The 25539-nt window shown below is 38.5% G+C and overlaps 1 protein-coding gene and 1 long non-coding RNA gene across 3 annotated transcripts in view; both read right to left on the bottom strand.

Annotated features, from left to right (window-relative positions):
- Positions 1-25539, bottom strand: part of Dcc (DCC netrin 1 receptor) — a 1013564-nt gene that overhangs the window by 817616 nt on the left and 170409 nt on the right. The window lies entirely within an intron of this gene.
- Positions 643-24520, bottom strand: LOC138831986 (uncharacterized). Its single transcript, XR_011373475.1, has 3 exons — positions 24456-24520; positions 2927-3034; positions 643-953 (listed from the first exon to the last, which is right to left on the bottom strand). It is a non-coding gene; the product is annotated as an uncharacterized lncRNA (long non-coding RNA).

Raw genomic sequence — 25539 nt, forward strand, 5'->3', positions numbered from 1 at the left:
GGAAACTGAAACTTGGGTATTCTGTAGTGAGTGTATTTCTCAACTGACACTTCTCTGATAAGTTTCTCAAGATTGTCTTGGGTTTTCAGGTTTGGGGGAAGAACATCCCAGGAGTGCCATTCTCTTCTCGCCATGTGCAAAGTTCATACTCTTCACAAATCTCCCACAATGGGTGACCACCCAGACCACTTGGCTGACGTGTGCTATGGTCAGATTTCTCCCCATAAGGTGACTCTTTTCCTGCTCCTTTTACCCTTCACTTTTTTTTGTCAGTCATGGAGCCTGAACTCTGGGCCTGGGTGCTGTCCCTCAGCAATTCAGCTCAAGGCTAGCACTCTACCACTAGAACCACATTGCCACTTCTAGCTTTACTGCGTATGTGATGCTGAGAAATCAAACCCAGGACCTCATACATGCAAGGCAAGCACTCTACCATTGAGCTACCTTCGCAGCCCTACCCTTCACTTTTTAGAAGCTCCACTTGAGAAGCAGAGAATGGGGACCCACTTCATTGAAAAAAAAGAGCATATCTACACAAATTATTTAAATTTTGTCTGCATGGGTACATGCCCCTTCTTCCCTATCTATATATTTGATGAACATCAGTACAAACTCATGAAATATGTAGTGTTCATACTGTAATCTTTACTATTGAGCATGTCTCTACTGCGGTAGAAGGCAAGAGAAGAAGGGACACTTGTAGTAAGTGCTTGGGGGCTCTAAGTAATTTGGATATCAGGGGCCAGAGCATCTCCATTTAAGCATAGAAAACACTAGAGTTAGGCTGAGTGAATAAAGATTTTGGTTCTGCTGTTGTGTGGTTTATGACTTGGTCTGTTGAGTTGTCTATATTTCAGCTCTTCTTTCCTCTACAGAAGGGGAATTGTAATCACACATAAAGCATAAGGAGATGGAGATTAAATGTGATAATCTCTAAAGGACAGGAGCTGCACCTGGAATAGACAGACATTATAAGATAAATGTCACCTGTGTAAACCATCATTTTTTTTATTTTAAATATCAGGCAATGCACATGGTCAAAGATGTAACTCTGTGTTAACAAAAACATTAGATCAAAAAGAAGATGCTATCAGTCAAAGTTTGAATGAGACATTAAAATAAATATCCTAGAGTGTGACTGTCCACCTTAGATATCTAATGCCCAGGTATTCACACTAGGAGGGGTGGCAGGAAAGGGAGCACAGAAATCAGCAGATAAATTTAGGTCCCCTCAATGGACAACAAGCTATGAAGACCTTTTCCAAGACTTAGCAAGGAAGTTCCAAGACAAGATTATAGGAGGAATAAAATCACTTACAAATACAAAATGTGCTATGCGTAGAAGCTGTGTGCCTAAGCAGAGAAGCATCCTGGAGTTGGGGGCTGGGGAGGAATGTGACGATAGAAATATTGCTTTTGAGGAAAGGAACTTGCTAGAGCTGTTGAGAAAAGATCTTTCAATGGAATGAATCTATGTCAGAATTTCCTCTTCCTCTTCCTCAAGAATACTGTATGACACTAGTCACAGTGGACACGAGGAGCTGAATGCTGGCTGCTGGTGCTGACAGGATGTATCATGGCTCAAACCCATTTCCATTTACACAGTCATCCCGAAACACCCTGGGAAGCATCAAACACTGTGTGGTTTCACATCATTGAAAACCACATTTGAAATAAACTGTCAGAAATCTCTGCACATTGTATCTAATAGGTTTTTTGCTTCTTTTTTTCTTTTTTTTCTCTCGGTTCTGGGACTTGAACTCAGGGCCTGGGTACTGTCTCTGAGTCTCTTTATGCTCAAGACTAGCACTCTACCATTTGAGCCGCAGCACCATTTCTGGCTTTTTCTGAGTAGTTTATTGGAGAGTCTAGTGGACTTTTCTGCCCAGCCTGGCTTCAAACTACAATCCTCAGAACTCAGTTTTCTGAGTAGCTAGGATTACAGTCATGAGCCACTGGCATCTGTCTGTATCTGATTTCTTTCCTCCCTGTTTGTCTGCATGCTAAATAGCGATTTCCTAAAATCAATGGGGAAATACAGCTCATGGGAACACAGTGCAAGGACTTCCACATCCAAATGTTAATTTATGTGAGAGAGGGATATGTTCAAAAACTTTCTAGGAGCTCTGTCCAAATATATTTTTCACTATCCAATAGAAATAAGTCGTTATTTAGAACCAGTCACTTCATTGTTTGCATGTTAATCAAATTATTTGCATCTTAGCAGCAAATGGGAAAATTGGACAGAATGTTAAGACTGCAAATAGTCCATCTAACGGTGAAAGCATTTGTTGCAATGTCATTTAAAATATTCCAGAGCATCTGCCAAGGCTGGCCAAGACCAGACTGGAGATTCTGAGAGGAGTGTGTGTGTGTGTGTGTGTGTGTGTGTGTGTGTGTGTGTGTGTGTGTGTGTGTGTGTGTGTGTGTGTGTGTGTGTACACGCGCAGGCGTGTGGGTGAGTGCACCACTATCCACTGTCCCTCAGTTTTCTGTTTTTTTGTTTTTTCTTTTTTTTGCTACAGGAAAACACTCTACCACTTGAGCCACAGGTCCATTTCCACCTTTATGGTGGTTAATTGAAGGTAAGTGTGTCAGGCTTTCCTGCTTGGGATAGCTTTGAACCAAGATCGCCAGGTTCATCCTCCTAAGTAGCCAGGACTACAGATGTGAGCCACCAGCACCTGGCAGATTCCTAGCCTTTTCATTCATGCTTTTTCACCCCACTAGTCCAGCTATGAAAGGAAAACCACTTTGGGGCCTCAGCTGCTCCCCTTTGTAGAAGTTTCCTCTGTGAAATAAAAACAGCTTTGGCTCACCCTTCCAAAAACTTGGGGAGATACAAACTCGCAGGAAAAAAACAAAAACAAAAATGTTCCTTTTCCCTTGTTTAGTAAATCCCCACTTTCAATGGAGATAGACTTACCTACAGCTGATGTAAGCATTTGTCTCCAACCTGACACACTGATGTTGATAAAGGTAAAGACCAGCCCTAGTGATCACCAGAGTATCTATGCTGTCTTCCAGACAATTCCTCAATGTGTGGAAAGGAAAGACATTGGTTATGTTGGCATTGATATATTTACAGAAAAGTAAAACTAATAACAAGATATTAAATTAAGATAGCAAGTACAAGGCTATCTACATCAGACTTTCTAAACTACTCCTGTTCTAATACCCAATTCTATTAAGTTATACTTTGAAGGCCAAGTCTAGCCTATTGCTTGTTTGCATAAATGAAGTTTGATTAGAACAGAAACATGAACGTGGCAGTTTTGACAGGTGGTGTCTGAGATTATTTCAATGGAAAAAAATCTATAAAATTTACTATTTGCAAACGTCTATTTAAGTAGGAATGGTTAAATTTTCTATCACCACACACAGATCTCTTCGGTATCCCTGCCTTTGCTTCTCTATGTATGTTAGTCATTCAATTTAAAATATCCTTCCCTTTATTTTCAACATTCCATAGTCAACAGTTTCTGAAAACTTTCATTTTACCTCTGAAGCCTATAAAGTTTGCAGTTAAGAGTAAATATTTCTTTCACTGGTCTTCCAAGAGGCTTAATCGATCATCTTATGGTATATCAGTTATTTATGTACATGATTTTGAACACCTGAACCTTTCATATCCTGCAAGGTAGAATTTATATTTGTATCACCCAGTGTTCCTAATAAATCTATATGAGTATATGCTCAGTAAAAAAAAGTGTTGGGAGAAGCCATGCACTCAAGTAAATAAAGAAATGGAATATGTTGGCTAAAATTAAATATATATCTAGCAACAATCTTCGAACTTGTTCTTTTCTTGTCATCCTAAATTTGTAATAATTCCATGAGCAAGGCAGGGCAGTAACATCTTCACTTACAAGATTAAGAATAATGAAATACATCCAAATAAAATATAGTATTACAGGGATGAATGCCAGCCCCCAAGTTTGTAGCAAACTAGCTGGCTAATTTGGCCAAGAGAATATATTCTCCCTTCCCCCACAGCAACCCCCTACTCACAAATCAGGGTCAAGGTTATAGCCAATGACTTGTTAGTATTTCTTTATAAGGATTCTACGTTCAATTAGTATATTGATGAAAAACTTGAAGTTCAATGATTCATCTAAGGCATCTTAGTTAACCTGTCCAACAGAATGATATGACTTACTGGACAAGGTGAAGAGATATAGTCTTTGAATACATCTCTTCTAGCTGCCCATGTCCCAACTGACTTCTGAATTGTAACCACTATGAGCAATTTGGTAGAAACAACTTGGGTGGGTGGGGTTCTTTCTTTCTCAAGTTACACATAGTTCCTATGTACTTGGTAGTTTCACAGAATTGGCCACACAATAACTCAAGAGCCAACTGAATGATATGGTAGAAAGAGCTTGTGACACAAGGGTTCAAGATACTGGGTTTCTGCCCTTAGCTTTATAATTTTTATCAATTTTAAATTAATTTTGATGAGTTATTTTATAAATGTAAACAAGACACGTACCTTCTGAGTTCTAATGTCTCCCTTTTGGGGGGGGGAGGGGAATGAGGGATGGGACACAGATGGTGTCCATGTCTGGTACAACATTAAGATCTTTGCACCCTGTTACCATGCAGGGCAGTGAGAATTGATCTGATACATTCACCAACCTCAGGACAGTCGGATGGAGGTGTAGTCTGAGAAAGGAAAGGTGCTTTATTTAACCAGGTACTTTATTTACCCTGGGCATGGCTGCTTTCCACTGTGTTATTTCTGAGATATAAGCAAGCTCCAAAGCATTTACGCATTCTAACCTCTCCTCTATCTTAACTTAGCATCTCAGATAATTTTTCATATAAACTTATTTTATATTCAGACAACCTCTGCAGCTCTCTGATGTGATTTCCTATGGCATATACCTTCATGTTTTTATGTGTGCATTTGGAAAGACTTCCCCCAAACCTGGGAAGGTAGGAATCATTTTGTGTTGCTTTCTTAGAAATCCCTTAGAGGACATAATAAATTCTTCTACTTATATACATGGTAGAAAAAAAGTAATGTTTGTTGGACATTTAAATGACAGCCACAAGGTGATATTTACTTAACTTTTAAACTCCAGACTTCATTCAACCTAATATACAATTGGAAATGTTTTATTATACACAACCACTGATGTCAGAAAGTGTATGCAAATGAACTCAGGATGTGCAAGTGCAGAACAAAGAGTTACCTTATTCTTTTCTGGAATACCTCACTTGACGAAAGAATATGGGCGTCCATTGCTCAGAAAGAAAGTTAGAAAATACAAGGTCCAGGGTTTCAAGATACAAATAGTACTCCTATGGAGTTATTCATGGTGCAATAAGAAATAATCCTTTTTCTAAACATGAATATTATTATAATTTATAATAATTCCTTGAGACCACATACCCCAAAATATACACACATATATGTATATATGCATATATATATATATATATATATATAGAGAGAGAGAGAGAGAGAGAGAGAGAGAGAGAGAGAGATGGATAAAGATATATGAATTTGTACCATAGTCTGGCTTCATGGGAACTGTTTTGTTCAATGTTCACGCAACACTGTCCAATGGATAACTATTATCAATGGTGATACTGAGCATTTTATTCATACTTCACATAATGAAAGTACTAGGATGTCAACCATGAGGGAAGTCAGCTGTTTTGAGACTGTTGAGATCATTTGAAAGACTCATACTGCCATTCATAGACACAGGAGTGAGAAACCAAGAGAAATACCCATTTACCACTTCTGGGTCTCACTATGGACAAGTACCAAGGAAGTAATGTGTCCTGACTCTTCAGTAGTTCATCTTAGTTCTACTGACACAGAAAGCGATTCCTAGATCTAGGAAGGCAAGGTCAGGAATTGACCTCAGCCCTCTACATTCTCCCAGTCTATAGGGAGTGGCTTCCAACCAACTGAACATCTCAGATACCGATAACCTAAATCCTCCAAGGCCATTCTTTCCAGGTATAAAATGACAGGTCTTTGAAACAGGTCTTTGCTTCCCCCATGTAATACAACATTATCTTATCTGCAGACTTGATGTGTTATCTCATTCTTTGAAATTTCCAGTTCTTTATTTATCACACACCTGTATACAGCTAAGCATGCTTACAAGAGTTCCTGATTTGTTTTGTGGCCCCTCTGAGTAGTGGTGGTAACAACACGGCATAACATGGTACACTTTCACTCTCAATAACTTCATCTTCATTAGGTTTATGGAAGATTGTAATGGTCATAATTCAAGTACAAGAAGACATCTGTTACCTTTTACCAAGATGTTACCTTTTTTCCACACAATATTCAGTCAATCCAAAAGAATAAAGATTGCCGTTCATATATTTTGGAGAGAACATTTAATACCGTGTGTGTGTGTGTGTGTGTGTGTGTGTGTGTGTGTGTGTGTGTGTGTGTGTGTGTGTGTGTGCTGTGTCTTCTACATGACACTGCAGACTTGGTGCACATGGACTAAAATCCCCATAAGTTTTCATTTTCTTTTTCTGGTCTAACACCTTGATGTGCATAGAAGAGCAGAAGAGAGCAAGATCTAGGGGAGTAAACTAAAGTCCCAGCATGCTGAGCCAATTGTTCTTGATATAAAATGTGACCTGTATGATCATTGGCATTTAGCACCACAGGAAGCAGACAGCATGGAGAAAGCATCTTGTGGTGCCACAAGATAAAAAAAAAAATAGTGGGAAAGAAATGCCAATGGGATGACATTAAAAATAGACCAAATGACCTGCCTATTCCTTGGCTGGTGTCAAAACATTCAGTGCTTCAATTTAGTTATCACCAGGTGCTCTTTCCCCAGCACGACAAGGTGAGAACTTCAGGGAAAAGCCAGTGACAGCACAGATATCCTCCCAGAGTCAAGAGAGAAAAAAACGATTTGGCAAAATAAACAAGGGAGAAAATAATGCTAGACTCTCGTTGCTGAAAGGTATTTTAAGCAAAGAGAGAATACATATCTCTTTTTTCCCTTGTCCTTTCCTGTCCTTCACCTCCACAACACCCAGACAAGAGAATCAAATGAAAGCCTTCATAAGAAACAGAATCATCTACGGTTGTGGCCAGTTTTATTAATTAAAGATTCATAGACTCCAAAATATGTATGCGTTAAGGGGTAACCCAGCTGCTGGAAGTCTGAAATTTTTATCAAATTTTCTTTGGCAAAACATTTATGGCACTCATCAAATTCTGTGATCTATAAAAGTTTATTTTTGAAAAAGTCACTGCTAAAGATTTCAATTTGTAGCCACTGCAGAAGCTCTCGCTGGCAGGTCATATAGACAGAGTTGCCAAAAATCATCTCCCAAGGAATTCAAGCTCCAGGGCCAGGATGAGGCTGATTAAACACTGCCCTTTTTGGTGTAGGACAGAGGCCATGGGACTCTGTTGCAGAATTAGTAGAAGAGTAGAGCATAGAGTAAAGGTGTCCTGTAATAGTTCAACTTCCTCTGTGAGATTAAAAAAGTATCTGCTGAAGCCGGACCCTGGTAGCTCACACCTCTCATCCTAGCTACTCAGGAGAGCGTGAGCACTGAGTATCACAGTTCAAAGCTGGTCTAGGCAGGAAAGTCCAGGAGACCCTTACTTCTTATTATACACCAAGAAATCATGAAGTGGAACTGTGGATCAAGTAGCAGGGTGCTAGCCTTGAGCTAAAATACACACACACACACACACACACACACACACACACACACACACACACACACACACACACACACCACACCACACCACACCACACCTCACCACACACACACACACACGCCATCACCCTAACTTTACAATCTGACCTGGAAAAACTTTTGCTGGAAAACTGTCCCTATTCTGTTCCGGTGTTACCCAAATATGAGTATTTCTTGAAGCATGGCAATCAAAGGTTGTCTGATCATTTCTTATTCCAAAACCATCCTGCCCACGTCAGCATAAGCCAGCAGGAGGCCACTCTTGTTAGACTTGACATGCTGCTACTCCAAAGTGAGGTGAGGAAGATGTATAAAATATAAGCTGATTTGTGAACACTTGGTAGAAAGCAGATAATATAGAATATTTCATTAATAGTTATCTACTGATTTTCTTTTGACGTGGTAATATCATGCATCAGAATGCAGTCAGCACCATCTGTTTCTTTTACATTTTTTAGTACCACTTCAGGAAAGAACTTTAGAACAATATATATGACTCTGGGATCCTCTCATCTCACAAAGAACTCTGCCTTCCCAGTGAGTCCACTCCTCCTTCTAACAAATCTGACCAATGAACTCCTCAGATGGATATGAAATGTGTCTCTTGGTCTCCTTATACTGTAGGTTTGATTCCTATAACTACAAGTCAGTAAGCTCAATAGATTCTTGACAAGACTTAAGCATCTAATGGTATTTATCAGATCTCTGTGTTACTTCTCCAGGATAAACACTTACATCTTCAATTCATGTCTCTATAACAAATTGGAATCCTTATTCTAGATGCTTTTTAATTGTCCATGGTGTTTTCGATCATGGATTCCAAACTGTACTCTAATCTCAATTCATTACAATGTTTCCTAATTCATTTTTGAAACATGCTCTGTAATGTCTGTGATCTCACAGTAGAAGTGACTAACTTTATGGCGCCATATGTCGGGTGTGTGGTTGAATTTAGATCATGTCTGCTGATGTATTTTTTTTATTTTAAAATGTAATTCAAACCTTAAAACACATTGCTTCTAGTCATGAAAATATTCTTATTTGGGCAATATTGGATTCATTTTCTTTTTAAAAAATTTTGTTGTAAAGGTGATATACAGAGGGGTTACATTTGCATAAGTCAGGTAGTAAGAACATTTCTTTTTGAACAGTGTCAACCCATCATCATTTTCTCAGTTTTTTTCTCTCCCAATCTCCCACAAGTTGCATAGTCCATTTTCAACATAGTGTCTGGTGACACTGCTGCATTAGTTCACCCTTTGTCCCAGCATTTCTGTTCTCCCCCACCATGCCTTCCCCCAAACAGATAAATTACAGACAAGACAAAAGGTTTCAGCAATTTAAAACCGCAATGAAGGGGGTAAAACACAGAGTCAAATTTAAAAAAAAACTCTTATTTCAATTTCTTGAATTTCATTTCAATAAACATCATTTTATGTGATTGAGCCCTTGTGATCCTCTCCTAAGAATTTCCTCCTTTGTTCTCACTGTGTGAATTAATAAATGGGCTAAAGACTTAAAAAAGCCTTTTCAGAAGAAGTAAGAATGCCTAATAGACACATGAAGAAATATTCAACATCTCTGGCCATAAAAGAAATGAAAAGCAAAACAACCTTGAGATATCACTTCACCCCAGTTAGAATGGCCACTAGCAAGAAAACTAACAATAACAGATGCTGGAGGTAATGTGGCCAGACTTAGCTTGCTGAGGTGCTTGTTCACTCCCAGAGGAAGATGAACTATCATGGGACATCTTTGCTTCATGTGGTATTTTTGCATTCATTCTAAAGCAGAACCCCACTGAACAAATAAGAACAAAAACATGTCCCTGGACTTCAACATGAACTCTAAGTGTGCCCTTGTTAAACATTTATATTCACTTATTCATTCAATATTTTTGACTGAATTCTATTGAAATAAACATTTTTTTTGGGGGGGGGGTCCAGTCGTAGGGCCTGAACTCTGGGCCTGGGCACTGTCCCTCAGCTCTTCAGCTCAAAGCTAGCGCTCTACCACTTGAGCCACAGCGGCACTTCCAGCTTTTCTTTTTTTGCTTATGTGGTGCTGAGGAATCGAACCTAGGGCCTCAGGCATGCAAGGCAAGCGCTCTACCACTGAGCCACCTTCCCAGCCCTGAAGTAAACATTTTTTTGAGTTTGCTCATTTCACAGGTTGCTTCAAAGATGAGAGTTGAATCACTCCCTCATGGGAACTATGCATTTTCTTTCACTTTTTCTCCAGGGGCTACTTGAACATAGTAATATATCCTTATTTTTGGTATAATGGTACTATTAAAATGAGTATGAAAATTCAGCTATATAATGAAAAAGTATATCTACCTTTTCAGATATAAAAGAATCCATGAGACATGTAAACCAGTCTCATAGTACAGTACTGGATGGCAGCTGACCAGAGGGTCTGGGTACAAGATCAAAGCCACAGGTTCACTTATAAACTGTGAAGGGGACAAGGTCACACATTGAGAGCTGCTGGCAGCATTTACCAAGAAGGTCAAAGATGAAAGGCTAAATCCTGGCTACTAAGTGAGGATTAAGACCAAGGAAAATCCACTGTCACACATATGAAACCAAACCAAAACTTTAGAAAATATTGAGGCTAGAAAGGACTATTGCACTCATCTGCCCATGCCCTTGGTTCTCCAAAAGCACTCAAAGACAAAAAAGGAATCACATTTCAAAGGTATCAGTGTCAGCACATAGAAGTAGGAGTAGAATTTACATTTTCTTGCCTCGAGATCATAAAAGCTCTATCCCACCATTGTAGAAAATGGACCTTAAATATTTTAACCCACCCAAGTCAATTACTATTATTATCACCATCATCATCATATTAAGACTATTATTATTTTGGCACTAAAAAGATCACCAACAGTTCTGAGGATAATGAGGACATTTAATTAAAATTATCTTCACAGCTCTGAGCCCGCTTGCTCTTGCTCAGTAGAGCAGAAGGAGAAGGCCATATGGTACTTGAAGAAGAATGAATTTGGAGTGAGGTGGCTGGGAATGGTGGGAAGACACTGCATTAGAAATAATTTCAGCTTCCCTCTTGGCTTCTCCACTTGTACAACACATTGCATGGGCACATCTCCTAAAGCCATCTTCCTGTCATTTCAGAGAATGGGGACTTTCTCTGCTCAGCTTACTGGATCAGCCTATGGGGACCAAATAAGATCAAGCCTTTCACTGACTTCCAGAACAGGAAAGCATGTTTCTGGTGTAGGTTGATCTGACACCTTCTCTAATATCTGGGAGATTACATCATCAACTCCAAAACTTCAGTGTTGCTAGGACCATCTTTCCCTGCAATCTTTCCCATCAATCTTGCCCCTTGTTCAATATCTTTCCTTGGCAAAGGTCTCAGCCAAAGTCACAATATCTAACAGCTTACAAGAACAAATATATCAAAAGAAAAGAAGAACTTTTAAGAAATATGAAAATGAAAGTTGATGCCAAGCTCATGACAGATAATCATTTTAACGACAACAAAATTAAAGCACCAGAGCATCCTCTTATAACAGAAATATCTGACTATAATCTCCAGAGATATCCTGAATGTGACTCAGAAAGATGTCACTAATTTATTTTCATTTAAACAAGCAATAGAGTAATTTTAATGAAAATCAAATCAAATGATGAGTAATAATCTACAGAGCACAGCTTACATGTGGGTAAAGAAATTATAGTGGTCAGGAGGTGTGTTCAGATATAAACAAGATTAGAGTTTGATTTGGATCTTAGCCACACTTTAATACCAATATTTTTCTTCATTTTGTGGTCAGGGGAACCACATGTATACTTCAGAGACATGAACAGCTCATCCTCTGACAAAGAAAAACAGCACATAAAAATAGAGTTAAGGGTAATGGGAAAATATAGGATGTCTGAAGTGAAACTTAATGAGCAAGCCAAAGTAGATTCTGATGTCAACAGCAAGAAGATGAGACAAACATTCTACTTTCTTCAGATTACTGTTCAATCTATGTGAAAACTGTTACTGGTAAAAGACTTTTAGGAGTTCTGACATTCAACTTTTACCTTTTCTACCTTCATCTCATTTTGTTTCTACCATTTTAATATCAAGTTCCTCCATCTCTCATTACCCACCAACGTCTGTGTGTGTGTGTGTGTGTCTGTGTGTGTGTGTGTGTGTGTGTCTGTGTCTGTGTCTGTGTCTGTGTCTGTGTCTGTGTCTGTCTGTCGCACATGTGCATGCCCAGTACTGGGGCTTGTACTGGGGTACTGGGGACTGGATACTGTCTCTTAGTTTTTTTTACTAGCACTCAACCATTTGAGTCCCAGATCCATTTCTGGCTTAAATGGACATAAGAATTCCATGAACTTTCCTGCCTGGGAGGGCTTTAAACTATGCTCCTTAGCTTTAGCCTCTTAGGATTACAGTCATGAGAGTTACCACTCCCTGTTTTTAACTTGCCATCTTACTCATAATTTTCATCTTATTAAAACAGTGGGACACACATTAGCATAAAAACAAATTCAATTCACCAAGTGTTTCTGAATCCCCTGGTAAGTAATTTCATTGTGAGTATAAGACTAACACATCTAAAGCAAAGGATGAAATCAGAATGATAGGTTTAATTTAATAAATTAATTCTTTCTGTACAATGCATAGGGCTGGCAGGGTCATAGGAGGACTACTTGATAAAGCCTCATTTTGTGTTTCAGAAAACTGAGAGTAGAGAATGTGTGGCAATAATGCAACTCTAGGAGAAGAGGTAACAGATTTGTGGATTTCTGCCCTCTCCAACTTTTGATGATCTGTGCTTGAAGGAGACAAAGTGGAGCAGAATGATGAGACCCAACTCATCAAGAGGTGTACTTGACTCTACAACATTTAAAAAAATCAAAAAGTTCTCCAAATTTCAAGACTACACTTCTCCATCATTGTTTTGTTTTGCTTTTTTTTTATTCCTAAAATGAGAAGCCTTGGAACTTTCTTCCCTCAATAATCCTAGGATTTGTCTTAAAATCCTTGCTTTGACTGAGTCTGAGTCTTCCTGTGGCTCTCATCTGTCTGTTTTTGTCTTGATCTGTCTCTCAGTCTGTCTCTCTCTCTCACACACACACACATACTCACACACTCACACCAATTATGGTTTCTCATTTAAAAACAATCTTCCACACTATTTGTAGAAGAATGTGACTATTTCTCACATAGTTCACAAAGACAACCTAAATGAGAACTTTACCTCTAAAAATGTATATTATTATATATCAGCGGCGTAAGATTGAGTCTTGATGTTCAGGGTTGGCATTCAAGGCTCCTCAGTGAAAGGTCAACATGCCTTCTAGAGAACCTGATCTTGTAGTTCTTCTCACCCTGTGAATCTGTTCTTTACCATCAATGGTAGCATTCTTATTCTTCATGCAGCCATATTGTCTCTTAACTGCATAGATTCACTTATATCTTTCTCTTCCACTCTGCTGATTCAAACTCTATACCTCCTGGAAGTCTGGATGTGAGATCTGACTCTGACCTAAGGTAGACTCCGGGGCTATTGTAGTTCACAACTTTCTCACCATTTCATGGCACTTTGCATGCTACTGCTCAATAATGTCTAAATATATGACTACCGTCTTAGATGGTAAGGTAAGAAGTAGATTGCAGCTCCTCCTTTTCTTTAATGTCCTTTCATCTCTATACAGTTTTGTCACATGATGTATTTTCTAGGTTATTTCACTTATTTAAAACTAACTTTGCATTCAACATGAATTCCATTCCATTGAACAATGCCCTGTGTTAGGCGCTGAAAGACATTAAGTTGGCTATGACAGAACCATTGGCCTAGATGAGGTAATATGGGGGAGGGGTAAGGAAGGTAGCCTTAATAAATCATTAATTCCCAATAGGCTCTCCTTAAGATTGAGGATTGTCTTTCAATATTGTCTAACTCTTTTATTATCAACTCGTTATAAAGTAATTTCATGTTTGAAGTCAGAGCACACCCGTTTCTCTCCAGTAATGGAATGATATTGAATCTGTCTAACCATTGTGAGCTCTTAGAAAAGGAGAAGTCACCATACTTTGAAGGCAAATGCCTTAATGCCACTAAAATTGAATGACCTTTAAAAAAGAAAATGCAATATCACATAAAAAGGAATGATACAGTTTTAAAGTCCAAAGCAACATTCGCTTCCTAGGGTGTACAGTTAAAGAAAATGAATAAACCCCAGTGTGGCTCTGATTTAAAAAAAAAAAAAAAAAGAATCCCACTATGATCAACACAATGTCTGTGAGCATCATAGGAAAAGAACCAGAAGAACGTACAGGCCCGTCTTAAGAACTGATGATGGTCTGTGACTAAAACTACTGGGGATTCCCACGGATTTGTTCCTAAATGAACCAGAATTTCTAAAAATCATTATTTGTGAGAATACATATGGTAGCTCAAGTGTGTAAACCTCAGCCTGTCCACTGAGAAGTGGAGATCTGGAGGATCATTGTCGAAGGACAGCCCTGTGAAGAAACTAAAGCCTCTATTTGAAAAATAACTAAATTATATTAAGTGAAGTAGGCCAGACCCAAAGCAGCATAGGTTGCATGGTTTCCCTCATGCATAGTAATTAGATTGTGCCCGTAATCTAAAAGTAGATACAATGGATGGTAAAAGACAAAAGAAATTCACACTTGGACATAATAAATTAAACAGGACTAGAAACATTCACACAGTGAGACCGAAGGAGGATATTCGTAGGAGAGGATGACAAGGGCTCAATAGCTATGCGCATATGACCATATAAAACATGGCTTATCGAAATGGACTCCAAGAAATGGAAACAAAAGGTTTTCCATTTTACTTTTTGTGATTTTTTTTTCTGTTTTGCCTATTTTCTCCCTGTTTTTATTTATTTCTGTACCTTTTGTCTTGTATATAACTTTAGCTTATTTGGGGAGGGGGAGGGGAAGCAAAGAAATGGGACAAAGGGTGAGCTAATTCAGCAGTGGTAGTCAGCAGATACTATGGTGGGAATGAACTATATATACAGCTTGCAGGGGAGGGGGACTGGGAGGGAAAAATTGGGAGAAAATGAGGGAAGAAGTGACACTGTTCAGAAAGAAGTGTACTCATTACCTGACCTATGTAACTGTAACCCCTTGTACATCATCTTTACAGCAAAAGGAAATAAATAAATAATTAATTAAAATAAAAAGAGATGAAGATGTGGTTATCTTCCTATCAAACACAACATCATAAATTCAAATAGCAGCACCACCAGAGGGGGGGAAAGAAATTTAGTTGTTTTAACCAATAAAAAATCATTAAAAATAATATACAATTTATATAACAAACACACATATATTTATCATGGACATGCCATTTTGGAACATGAATACACTGAAGAATTGAGCTAATGAATATGTGTATTATTGTTCCTTTATGTGCATATGTGTGTAAGATAGACAAACAGAAAAAGGGAGGGGGGAGAGGGAGAGAGAAAGAGAAAGAGGCAAAGGCCCATGCTGGGTTTGGGCCTCCTATGGTCTCCTGGGGATGGGGAACCATGGCTACATCCGGCTGGTTAATTGTTGGAATGAATTGCTTAGTTCTGTGTTAAGAAGATCTTCCAAGGGTTGATTCATTTACAGATGGAATCTGGGAGGAAAGCACACAGTTTTCATTGTTAGCAAGAAGAGAGAATCCTATAGGTAAGAACAGAAGACAGAAAATCCTGACATTCATGGGTAATGGGAAATATCTGTAGAGTATTCATGGATTTGATCAGAGCCGCACACAAGGCTTTGAGAGGTAGAGGGGAGGGCGGTCAGGGATGTTCCAAACCCCGTAGGCCCACTGTTTGGCTTTGAAGAACTGGCATGAGTCACAATCAGTTTCTTTCAAGACTGAAAGAAATACTTTTTATTGACAGACACATGAAAGCCATATGATATTGTCTTTAGGAATCCAAGGCTTTGTGTTTGTTGTGTGATTAGGAATCCAAGCCTTTTTCTTTGTGTGTTATTTCTGTGTGTGTGTGTGTGTGTGTGTGTGTGTGTGTGTGTGTGTGTGTGTGTGTGTGTGTTTTCCAAACCTGTATCACTTAGTAAAATGAGGTGGCCATAGGAGGTATAAAATGCATACAGCTGTGGACTGCAGCTGGCTCCCCTAGAATATGAAGTCTCCAAGTTACAAATCCTAGGAGATATTTATATCCAGGAAGAGGATTTCCGCTAACTATGTGTTTGCCTCCAGGCAACAGCTTCCACAGGCACTGTGTTTGCTTCCCCACATTCAATGGAAAATATCAATTTTCAAAAGCTAAGTTTCCAGAGATCTCATGCCATAAAACAGCTTAATTTTAGACCCTCTGAAAGCTAATAATTTCCTAATTCTTCCCAACAGTCTGGCTTATGTTTTGTAACCTAAGTCTAAATATATCACAAAGGAAAGTTTTAAATATTACTTTCTCCATTCATTTACTTATTAGAATTCCATTTATTTATTTTTACTTATTTCCTGAAGTAAAAAGCACAGCAACTTATGGTTTTGAGTTTGTATGTGTCCTCTAGAATGGAGATAGTTTTCTGATGATAAGCACTTGGGGAGAAACTTAGTATATATTTTTTAAAAAGAATTAAATCCAGTGATCCCACACTTTTAAGAGAATAGGCTGCAGAGTTCTCTTATTGATACTTTTTATCTCCTTAAGGGCAATTAAAATCACAGAGGCACCACACTGAATCTCAGTCTTCTATGAAGAAAATGGTCATCAAATCTGCTTTTGTGAAAAGACCTGATTGTCAGCAATACAAAATTTGAACAGCATCAACTCGGTAAAAATATATTTGTTTTGTTTTCCTTGGGAATTAAGCTTCTTTCATAAAACATGGGAACATTCACTCAGAAAGAATCAAAATCAGTAATAAAATAAAAGCCATTGTGTTTTGAAATGAAGGAAGCTTATCTGGGGAATGAAAGGAACTGGAGTAATTTCTGTACATTTTAGAAGAAGATACAGATATAGGATTAAATCAAATAATACAGCAGGTTTTGCTTTTCCCTGCCCTACCCCAAGATTGGAAGCCATGTCAGAAATCTGGAACACCGCAATTAAAGCCATCTTTCCCAAAGAACAAGAAAGTTCTAATTTGATTGAAACTTTTGAGATTTACTGAAGATTTTAAAAAATTGATTCAGTGGTATCTTCCTTGCAATTGATTCATTCCTCTTTAGCTATGCAAAGTTATGTCTGCTGTGGTGTTGTATCTCTAAGTCACTCTAATGGAGAAAGTTAAAAAATTGCATTGAATGAAAATATTTGAGGTAGGAGCAATTGCTCACTCCTTAGCCGGCTTGTCCCAGGGCCTCCATTTTGTCTCTACACAGGCAAGTACTTCTTAAAGTGCCAACCTGATCGATTTTGTCTCCCCTCTTGGAGCACCTGGAGTGTGAGCCCTTTACAGTCTGGCTCCAAGACCCTTGTGTGCTTCTAATTCACCACTTCTCCCAAATGCTCCTCTGTTTTCCAATCCTCAACTGTATTATTACTTGAAAGTATCATGGAGTTTTGTTCTACTTCATTGGACTCTCTGTCAGATCTTGGGTTTGAACTCAATCTTCCCCATTTTGTTTCCATTCCTGACTTTTTTTAATGTTGGTGCCAGTACTTAGTCTTGAACTCAGGGGCTAGGCATTGTCCCTTAGCTTTTTCACTCAGGGTTGATGATCTACCACTCGAGCCATAGCTCCACTTATAGCTTTTTGTTTTGGTGGTGGTTAATTGAAGATAAAAAATCTCATGGACATTTTACAGTCCAGGCTTGCTTTGAACTACAATCCACAGATCTCAGCCTCCTAAGTAGCTAGAATTACAGGCGTGAGACACTGGTACCCAACATTTTAAAGCTGTCTTCTCATGGAAGTGTACAGAACTCTCCAGACCCATCGATGGCAATAGATCTGTGCTCTCTCTGGCTTTGCAATGAAATCTCTCACATCACTAAGCATTTGGCATTCTGCAATCTGGAATTTGTTTTATTCTTATGAAAGCATTTTTAAGATATTTTAGATATTTTAAGGTAGTTTATAAGATATTTTAGAAGTTGGAATCTGTGTTTTCCCGGTACATATTAGGAGTGCTAAGGACCGAGTTTAGAAAATTCTTGATTTTGGTGGAATATATCCTTTTCGGTTTTTAATAGAATGGAGGACTGGTTTTATGTTTTATAAAAGCTTTCACTTTCCAATAAGCCTCCCAGACAATTTTTTCCAAATTAATTCCAATGTTATGAGCATCATACCGTTTTACTGGACAGTATAATTTGCTGGACATTATTGCCAACATCTAGTTATAAAAATTGTACCAACAACTTTCACAAAAGGCATTGGCTTAATGAGCAATGCAGTATGGATGACATGGTCAACTCAAGTTTACCTGTGCTCACAACTTGGGGTGTAAGGAGTAATAAGGACTGGCAATCACAGAAAGAATTCTTGTTTTCTTCTCTCAGTCGGGCATGATGTCCCATTGATGTGAGCCTTTCCAAAACAATGGAAGCCAGCATAAGGATTCCCCATATCCTAGGCTTATCACAAACCAAGGGGAGATTTCAGACAATGGCAAGGCACCAACCTACCCAGAAATTGGATCTTGAAATATTATGCTTTGTGAGAAGATTCCACCGTGGAAGGTGATGTATGATTACTGTCACTTGTTCTTTGATTGATTATTGATCGTAATCATCTGTTCTCTTCCATGGTGGAGCTGGCTATAATTCCACACAGTGACTGATTATGCCATATCCCTTCTTCTGAAGCGAACTTATGCATATTGCCGTGCAAGATAAATTACTCATTGACAGTGGGGGATGGGAGAAAGTAGTAAAGGAGTGACTGAAGTTTATTAGTGACTTAATGATATATTGCATTCGATATCTGCATTCCAGCTATACATAATGAGGTTGGACAAAACTTACAATAAGAAGCCAATATGTCAGGGGGGTTAGCTACCAGATTATTTGCCAGCAAAATGAAATACTATAATGCCTTTGACAAGCCTAATGGAAATTGTGTTTTCAAAACAAGTCTTAATAGTTAACTTACATTTTAAAAAACTGTTAAAAATCACTAATGAAGTACCTTAAATATAAAATATTTTCCCTAGATTTCTCTAGTTAGGATCCAGAGGTAATAAGTATTAGCAACAAAATTTTTGCTTTCAACGTGCAATGAAATATTTACTCATTACTTTTGCTGAATTTGTGTTAACTAGGCTTTCAGAATCATAGTATCTACTTCAGGGCTAATACATATAAGGCTTTCAATAAATATTTGTGTATTGAATTAATGAATGTTAATTTCTTTGTGGGCAACAATGACTTAAGAAATAACTTAGTTCTATCAAATTCAAATACCTCATTTAAATAAGCATGCCAACTATATGAATTCATCTAATGAAAGCAAGATAATATATAGACTAGTCTGTTGGGGATTGGAGGAAATAAAGTTTTGTTTACATGCAGAATTAAGAGTATCACAGTTGAGGACCATCCTTCACACAAAAATAGTTGGGAGACTATGTCTCAAGACACAAGCCAGTCCTTATACATGCCTATAACATCAGCTACTGGAGGTAGACTTACTGGAGGTAAGTCTGGTCCTGGGCAAAATTACAAAACCTCCATCTGAAGAATAACTAAAGAAATAAAGTCTGAAAGCGTGGTTCAAGTGGTAGAATGCTCATGTGATAACGTGAGTTGAAAGCCCAGTAGCCAAGCTAAATGCATCCTCCTCAGTGAGCCTTGATTTAAGGTGTGAATTCTTAGTTGGCATACCATGCCTTAGATCATAAGATTTGATGAGATAATACATGTAAACATTTAACATAGTTCCTAGTACTACATAAATACCATTTTGATACAAGGGAATTCAGACAGCATGTTTCTTACCACTATTATTTATTTTTATTTTTTTAATTTTAATTTTTGTTGGCCATGGGGCTTGAACTCTGGGCCTGGACGCTGTCCCTCAGCTCTTCAGCTTAAGGAGAGCGCTTTACCACTTGAGCTACAGTGCCACTTCCTTACCACTATTATTTACTCCATGAATGAATGAATAAAATGTGGTAGAGAATATTGTTTCATTGACAAAAATATACAAAGTACTGATATATGCTACAGCATAGCTAAAGCCTAAAATATACAAAGTACTGATATGTGCTACAGCATAGCTAAAGCCTAAAATGGTTATGTCAGGTGAGAACAAGCCAGTAACTAAAGCTACATACTCACCACATAAAGATTAAAATGGCTAATTTAAAAAAAATAGTCTTACCATCAAATAAGAGTAAGGATGCAGGAATATGGATCACTGACACATTGTGGGTTTAAAAATAAAATGGTATGTCTATCCCTGGAAAACAGCTTTGCAGTTTCTTATGAAACTTGCACGTATTACCATGTGGCCCAGTACTTGGCATTCTTAGGCATCGATCCCAGCGTAGTGGAAATGTATATTCACACACACACAAAATTGTTCAGAACTGTTTGTAGCAGCTTTATTCATAGTAGTCCAAACTTGAAATAGGTCAAGTGTTTTTCAGTGTGCATATGTACAAACAAACTGTAGCACTGAGATAGCATGGAAAAATATGCAACAAATAGAAGAAAGAGCTACATCTCCATGAAGCATCCTGGATAATATCCAAGGATGATAAGCAAAAACGTTTTAATCCAGAAATGTGCATGCGTGTGTGTGTGTGTGTGTGTGTGTGTGTGTGTGTGTGTGTGTGTGTGTCTGTGTCTGTGTCTGTGTCTGTGTGTATCTGTGTGTGTCTGTGTGTGTCTGTGCGTGCGTGTGTCTTGCCAGTCCTAAGGCTTGAACTAAGGGCATGGGTGCTGTTCTTGAGCTTTTTATGCCCAAGGTTAGCAGTCTACCACTTGAGCCACAGGTTTACTTCCAGCTTTGGAAATACGAGTCTCATGGACTTTCCTGCTCACGTTGGCTTCAAACCACAATTCTCAGCTCTCAGCCTGCTGAGTACCGAAGATTACAGAGGTGAGCTACCAATACCCAGCTAGGGTCCAGTAATTTTGATTCTGCTTCTATAACATTTTCAAATAGCTTTCAAACCTAGAGGACATCCAGGCATCAGTGGCTCATGCTTGTAATTCCAGCTGAGATTTGGGGACCGCAGTTGGAAGCCAACATGTGCAGAAAAGTCTGTGAGACATTTATCTCCACTAGAACTACCAAAAGGCTGGAAGTGGATCTGGGGCACAAGTGGTAGAGCTCTAGCCTTGAGCAAAAGCAGCTCAGGAACAGCACCCAGGCCCTGAGTTCAAGCCCCAGAATTGGCACCAAAAAATAAAAAAGTAGAAGACAAATTAGTGTCTAACAGGGATTAACAAATACAATCATCACAGAAGACCACAAAGATCCTTTATAATCTTGAAGTCATTTTCATATTGCCTGAGATACTGCTCCATGCAAGTCACATTATTTTACAATAAGCATGTGGTACGTGCACACAAATAAATCAGTATTAGTGACCCTGGGGAAATCTGAGTAAGGTGGATGGATTTTATCAACTCCAGCTTTGTTATCATCCTATGGTACAGGGGTGCACAGTGCCACCATTGGTGGAAACAGGGGGTAGGGTGGGGTGGGGAAGGGATACAGGAGAATTCTCTATTGTATTTCTACAATGGCATTTGAATCTAACTCTCTCAATAAAAACTCCTATTACGTCCTTTGAAAGGATATATAAAACTGTATGATTCTATTTGCGTCAAATGTCCACAACTAGCAGAACCACAAGAATAAAAGTGGATCCATGGAGCAGGAACATGAGTGGAATCATTCTGTGGATTCACTGGGGAGGGGCTCGGAAGTGGACATGGCTGACAGTTGATATACCTGATTTTTCTCTTTAAGGTGATGAATTATCAGCAACTTCCTAGTAGGTTTCTTGATGTGTTGAATATATTATAGACAACTGAATAGAAGACTTTGAAAGGTTGAATTTCATGTTAGGTGAATGATAGATCAGCTGTCTGAGACAGTTTGTCTCCAGAAATGGATAGGACAGTAGCCCTCGGGCCCAAGGAAAACAGGACAGAGTTTTGCAGACACTTGTTTGCTTATGGCCCTCTGGGCTGGGATCTCTTTCCTTTCCCATTCAATGAGTTATATTTTTAAGGACTTCTCCCACATTCCCGTTACACAGTAGTGATGCCCACTTCTCAGCCATGGTCTTTATGTGGAGAAGCGCCTGAAGAGAAGGTCAGGTTCCTCAGAAACATCTCAAACATGTCACTTGCCAGAAAGATCATTTGAATCCAAGTTACTGTCACTCTCTACTTTCTGAGTACTATACAGAGTACTTTGCAATGATGACTTAAGTTCTTGAAGGTACTTTTGTGAAACTTGCGTGTGATCCCTCCAGTTTCCACAACATTTCCCCCCCTGTGGTTGATTTCTTTTTTTATTAATAAGTTTTTTTGTGAAAAAACTGTACAGAGGGGTTACAGTTACATGAGCAAGGTAACGAGTGCATTTCTTATCAAGCAGTGTTGCCTTCCCCTTTATTTCCCCTTCCTATTCCTGCCCTCCCATCTCCCCCTACCCCCGCCGTCCCGCCAAAGTTGTAAAGTTCATTTTTTGACATAACGTATTATACATCTCATTGTTGCAATGGGTCCACCTGTATCCTTATTTAAACAATTTGTTTTTTCCCTTCCCCTCCCCCAATTAAACCAACATTAAATACATTTTTTTTAAAAAAAGAACACAAAAATTGCAAGGCACTCATGGCTCCAATCTGTAATCCTAGCTACTCAGGAAGTTGAGATCTAGGATCACGGTTCAAAGCCAGCCCAGGCAGCAAAGTACCTGAGACATATATCTCCAATTAACAACTTAGATAAAAAGCTAGAAATGGAACTGTGGCTCAAATAGTAGAGCACTAGCATTGAGAAAGAAAACAAAAAGTTCAGGGACAGTGCCCAGGCCCTGAATTCAACCCCTGGACGAGCATATAAAAAAGAAAACAAAATTTAAGACTAGATAGATAGATAGATAGATACATAGATAGATAGATAGATAGATAGATAGATAGATAGATAGATAGATAGATAGATAGATAGATAGATAGATAGATAGATAGATTTGATATGAATTCCTCTCCTTCCTCTTTCCTTCCTCTTATACAGAATACATTGACCTAGCATACTTTTGTTGAACTTTCCCCTTAAATTCTGGAATATTTCCTTCTTTAATAGGAGAAGCTAAATAATAATTTTTGAATTTAGAATTAGTTTTGCACACAACCCCCACCTCCAATACATACATAAACCTAGTACCCACTAGGATCTAGTTACAGGTTTGATAATGGTTGTAACGACAACCACAAAAAAAAAAAAAAATCGAAGTAACATCTCTACCTTTTGTATCACGTAAGTGGAAGAGCTGAAGGTGGCTATGCAGATGAGATGGGCCCACAGAGGTAATTAGATCTAGGGTTCCAAAAGGTAGTTTGTTGATTGGGAATTGAAATTTCTTCTTATTATATGTGTAGTTTTTAAGGTCAAGAACAAAAGAAAGAATGGACGCCAGACAACAATACTGAGTAAGGTTTGCCAGCCAGGAAGAATATAAGTAAATAAAGGAGGAAAGAAAGAAAAGAGGGGGAGGAAGAAGAAAAGGAAAACTGATTAAGCCAGTGGAGTCACGCAGGCTATACATCAGCAAGAAAAAAAATGCATAGGAAGGAGGAAGTATGATATATTAAGCACCTCTCTCAGGAAATAAGTTTGATATTTTTAAATGCAAAATGCGAACCATATTGTAATGAATATATTGCCCTACTTTTAAATATTTAAACTGTTTTATCTTTTGACTATCATATTTCTTTATTTAATGCTGGTGTTGAAATGATTTAAAAAAACAATTTTGGCAAATTGGAATAGAACGTCAGTCTTTTTTTCAGTCTGCTTTTCAGGATTTATAGTGGTGCTTTTTTTCTGCAGCTAAGTCTATAAGGAATCCTTGTAGAGCAAAGCCTTAGGTAGGTTTCTATTGTTGGTATGCGTCACACACCTCTGGGTGAGTTTGTGAGATTAATAATACACTGGGTAATAGCTCGACTCATCTGTTGAAAGACAGCCATAGAGAAAAAGGGATTTCCTCCACAAAAGCCCAAGAGAGAGGAGACTGTTTACAAGCAATGACTATTTCAGAGAAAATGTGTGAACTCTCTAAAGATCACCCCACTATCACTGTAATTAGTAGAATAAATAGGGAAGGCATTAGAGACTTCCATGTCTTCTTTCTTCTTACAATCTCTTTGGATGAAATGTCAACGTGTATCTGGAATTCACTAAAGCTTCCAGGAATGACCTAGACCTGTGTCATGGGAAGCTGATGCATGCTCCTAAGACTTGCTCGGATCTTGATACTTTACACTCACTGCACAAGAAACAAAGAAGTTAAACTAGTATGCTAGTTGTGCTATGCTCTAAAACATGAATTCAGATACGAGGGGATGCTTTTGGAATAAGAGAATGAAGATGTGGGTCCTAGAGCTTTCAATAACTTAGTTGCTATGCTTTGAGAAATAGTGAGATGTTAATCTTCTATATGGTGGGGCAGAGACCACAGCTGACCAAACCACAGCTTTTATTTCTTTTCACTGAGTCCCTCCCTAGACACCCTTTGCCAAGATACATACATCTGTTCTGAGTCTTTAGGACAATTTGGCAACAATCCTCACCTTTTATCTATGTGGACACAGACTCCTTTACAAATGCTGAAATCGACCACACCAAGTCCTCACCCAGATTTTGGCAGAGCTATTAATGAAACCTGGAGACAGATCAATAAGAAATGTATATTCTATCATTCCAGCTTACTGTTTTTCTTGCTGAATGAATTTAGGTGATCACTTAACAATTTTAGCTATGTAACTCCACGTTCAAAAATTTTCTTCTCCTCTCTCTTCTTCTTTTTCTTCCCTTCTCTTCCCCCTACCTTCCCTCCTCACCTTCTTTCCTCTTCTCCCCTCCTCTCCCTTCCTCTGCTCTCCTCTCTTCTTTTCTCTTCCACAGTGTTTCTTCTCTCTTTTTCTGTAGCATGTGCCATTTCTCAAAGAAAATATGATGGTTCTTGTCAACTTAACATTTGCCACAAGAATAAAACTGTAATGTACACGAAACCTTAAAGAAACTAAAAATGCTCCAAGTGTCTGTTAATGTTTTTATATCTAATATGGATCCTATTACACAATATATCTTAACTTTACTGAAGCATACCCATAGCTTTTCAGATGTATTAAAATGTGGAATTTGAGTTTAATTGGACTATATTGTTCTCTATTAGACAATTTTTGTTACATAACTTTGCTAAATTTTTCCATTTGACCAGAGAGAAGGATAAATCTTAAATCACCTAAAAGGGACTCAGAAATGAAGGTTTGATTTTGATTTGCCATAGTCTCCTACTCTGCCATAAGATAGGCAGATGCATTCCCTTCTGTGAACCTCAGCACACATTTTCTGAAAGCAGATACTGTTATCTTTGCATCTCAAAGGAGATCCTAATAAGGAAGAAGTTCCAAATTGGATGTTTCTTCTGGGCAGAGATTTCAGGGTCAGAAATGATTCTTTTATCTACAGTTCTTGTGTGTGTGTGTGTGTGTGTGTGTGTGTGTGTGTGTGTGTGTGTGCGCGCGCGCGCGCACGCGCATGTGTGTTAGCTGTGGGGCTTGAACTCAGGGCCTGTTCCTAAGCATTTTTGTGTTCAAGGTTAGCGATCTACCATTTGAGCCACAATGCCACTTGCAGCTTTTGAGTGGTTAA

This window comes from Dipodomys merriami, unplaced genomic scaffold (assembly GCF_024711535.1).
Source record: "Dipodomys merriami isolate MVZ:Mamm:240054 unplaced genomic scaffold, mDipMer1.0.p SCAF_2, whole genome shotgun sequence".
NCBI classification, from domain to species: domain Eukaryota; kingdom Metazoa; phylum Chordata; class Mammalia; order Rodentia; family Heteromyidae; genus Dipodomys; species Dipodomys merriami.